Source organism: Aphis gossypii, chromosome X (assembly GCF_020184175.1).
Source record: "Aphis gossypii isolate Hap1 chromosome X, ASM2018417v2, whole genome shotgun sequence".
NCBI classification, from domain to species: domain Eukaryota; kingdom Metazoa; phylum Arthropoda; class Insecta; order Hemiptera; family Aphididae; genus Aphis; species Aphis gossypii.
Window position 1 is genome coordinate 1244091 of NC_065533.1, and position 4196 is coordinate 1248286.

Genomic DNA, 4196 nt, shown 5'->3' on the forward strand with positions numbered 1-4196 from the left:
TCGCATACGACAAGAGATAAAATCTTATCGATTTCAGTTCAAGAAAACCATATTAACCAATATTTAGCATGTCATATGAATTTGTCACTGTCGACAAAATGTATGACTTTAGTCACATGCGAGAATTAGTTGTATGATTTCAAGAATCAGCCCCCAGACTAGTGCCATAGTCAGAAATTTAATATGGTTGGGGAGAGGAGAGGGTTATAAATAGATACATTTATATTCTTTCCATGTTGTAAGTAGTGGTTAGAATACTGTGTCAACGGTTATGGGTGGAACAGAGATATCACACACGTGAATGTGGTGTCCTTTTAAGTATTTTTTTTTCAAGTAAAAAATTATATTATATGTTATTACTTATTATATATTATATATTTATGTTGAAAAAGTGTTAAATGTCAGTACATACATGGTTAAATTAATATTTTTTTTTAAAAATAAAATATGAAATTAAGTTAGGTTAGGTTTGTTTTAAAATATGAATTAGTTATCTTAGTAGAATAATTGGTTTACAATGCATATAGGTATATGTATCTGTTTATAATGTTTGATAATTAAAACTTACTCTAAAATGACTCTTAATTGTATTCTCCATGTCTGTTATTGTCATATTATTCACAAGTTAAATGATGAATTAAAACAGAAGCGTATAATTATTGTAAATAATACATTTTTGTAATTTTAAAATTAAAATCTATCCATTTTAAACATTTTTCAGGTATTGTGATCCTGTTTTCTTCCGATCAATTTCCAAGCTACAATAGTATTATAACATTTTTCATAGAATTTATAGTTAGTATTAGTGGATGTCCGTCAAGTTGTCACCGGCAATTAGCGCTATAAACTGGAATCATGTATCAATGTTTGGCTACGAATTTGCTACATTTTGCTACACTATTTTTAGAATTTGCTAGAATTTGGTTTTTCCGGAAATCCGGAAACGAACATGCCGGTGCTATCTTGACGTAACACCGGCATTTTCTCCAAACAACTCAAAATTGGTAACCACATTTTGCTACGCTGTTTTTGGAATTTACTACTCACTGGTTTTTCCGGAATCCTGGAAAATAGAAAATTACCCAGCGCCGGCATATTGTTCAAATACCACAATATAATTGGTATTAACATTTTTTATTTTCATAGATTATTGTTCCATTCATGCGCTATAATGCGTTTCACAACTAATGAGATATATAAAACTCAGAACTTTCTTCTGCTTTGTAAGTATAAAATCTTAAAATACTTTTAGCGCCAGCACTTATTATACATTTTTAAAACCTAAGCATGGGGTATCAACAACAAAAAATAAAATAAAATTTAAATAGATGTTATCAACATTTTAAATTTCTAAATTAAACATATTCCAGCCAATATATGTTTAAACCTATTTTCAACATATTAATTTTATAGTACTGGACAATCGTTGTTTATGTATAGTATATATTATAAATAAATGAACTGTAGAAATTTATTTTAGTTTTACCATTTATTTGACTCAATAAAGAATATAGTAATAAGTAACCGGATTGTTTAGTAAATAAATAATAACAATTAAAAAGGAATAATAATATTAATAATAAAACAAATAAACAGCTTGGTTGGCATATAACTAACAATTAAAAAGTGAATATTAATTAAACAGACAGCCTAATTGGCATATAACAGTAATAAACAAAAATATAATTATAAAAATGCTAAAAAATACTCAACTTGGTGAAACAGTTACAATATAATAATGGTAATTAGATATACAGTCTAATTCACATATAACAATATCAATCAAAAAATATAGTCATACAAAAGCTTAAATGGGCTTCAAAAGGTGTAATAGTTGCAAGAAAATAATAATAATGCTACCAAATATACAAAACATATCATAAAACAAAATATATACCAGGGCTTCAAACCATAATGATTTTTTGTGGTTAATGGTTTAGTTGGTCTACAATTTTTTTCGGTTTTAAAAACTGGTTAATATTGGTTTCATATTTAGTAGTTTTTTAAAACCGTGGTTAGGTTAATAAAAATGTATATATAAATGAAATAAAATTTAATCTAACTGAGCAATTAAAAAAAGCTAATTTTTAGTTGTTCCCACGGATAGCCATTATATCTTCTAATATTGTTTCATCTAGGCTAGTTCTTAAATCGCTAAATATATATTTTAAGCTAGAAAATGATCTCTCAACACTAACCTAAAGATTGCAAAGAAATATAATATAAACATTTATATATAGTCTATAATATATTATGTTGTATCCACCTGATAAATTTTTCATTTCATAAAAAATAGCTACTTAATGAAACTATGCCAACTATGGAAGTTTATAATTTTTTATACAATATTGAATATATCATATAGGTACCTGCTTATTTGTATTATAATTTATAATCATATACATATTAGTCATTCTTATTACAAAATTGAAAATACAAATAACTTTGGTATAATCTATACTACCTATAGGCATATTAAATATTAATTCAATTAACTTAAGTTTAAAACACCACAACAAATAGTTAAGTTATAATTTTATTTATTGATCATTATAGTATTATAATTACCTATACATTCAGTAACTTGTAAGTATAAATCACAATTCAAATGAATATAACATTGAAATTAAATCTTACTTGAGTAGATGAGACTGCTAAAACTGTTACTGCTAATTATAAAGTTCAGGTCTAGATGCTTTTTGAGATTGTAAAATGTCTGTTTTATGATCTAGACATGGAGTTGAACCAAATGACATAAATACAAAATATTTCTGCACCTCTCTAGTTTCATACTTTTGAGTCTCTTGGCTGAAAGTACTAGGGCTGTCATATAGTATGCGGTCTACCGGGGCAAATGCGTTCTACCGGCCGCTGTAGGATGCGGTCTACCTGCGGTTTTTACTTAGGCTTAAGTTTATTTTTAATTGATACACTTTAATCTTTTTCTATCTTTTAGATACACTTTATCTTAATTATTTTATTATTAAGGGCATTAATAAGCATTAATAAAGGCATCATCAATAGTTTTAACAAGATAATTTTGACTAGAGCCATTGAATGTTTTCAAAGTATGAGTAGTAGATAATAGATTATTATTGATCTGTTTAGTTATTTGACTTTTAATTCTACGTCGTAATTGTCTAGTCGATATTTGGTTCTCGGGACGAATAAAAGACCTAAACAAATTTAATTAAATAAAATAACTATTAAAGAGAAAAAATATTGAAATACTATAAACCAAACTATAAATAACTCGAGTAATATTTAAAAACAGTAAGTATTAAATTATAAGTTTGTACAAGGCAATTGACTGTAAATAACCTTCCTATATTAAATATTTTAATTAAATGTATGATCATAACTTATTCTATCCCTATGTAAAATAACCAATGTATAATGTTTTCCATAATTTATTTTAATTATTTTATTGTTATGTACACTGCCTAGTGTGTTAAGCCTATAGACTATACAGTAAGAATATACACACATTTATATTATATGAACTAAGCATGCCCAACCTTTTTCAACTTGCTGGCCATATTCAAAATGTATATTAATACTGCAAGCCGTATAGGTATATAAGTATATATACTTCATGTTTTTTTTTTTTTATATTAATTTCATTTTTACATTTTATTGTACTTATATTGTTCTATAATCAATTTTAATAATTAAAATGTACATTATTTTGTAATTCTTAAAAGCTTATTAAAATAACATTTTTTTTTTAAATTTATTTGTATTTATTTGTATTTATAATACTTATACAAATTTAATTCTTATAAAATGGCCACGGGCCAATTGGAATATTCCTGCGGACCGGATCCAGGCACGCCTGATAAATGATAGATCTTGAGTTGTACCTATGCTATTTTTTTCTAATAATATTGGCTCACAGATATTTAAAGAATATTTTATATTAGTCAATTATTTTATAGATCTATTGATTCGACTTAAACGGCAAACTCCCAGGAACTAAAAAATAAGTACCCACAAAGTACTACCTATCTAGACTCAAATGGGAAACTCCCGGGAACTAAATAATTTGTGCCTACAAATAACTACCTGTCTAGACTCAATCGGGTAGCACCTGGAACCATAATATTTAGTGCCCACTAACTACTGTCTTACGAGACTCAAATAGGTAATTCCTAGGAATCACTTTATTAGTACCCAACCATATCAACCAAAACAGG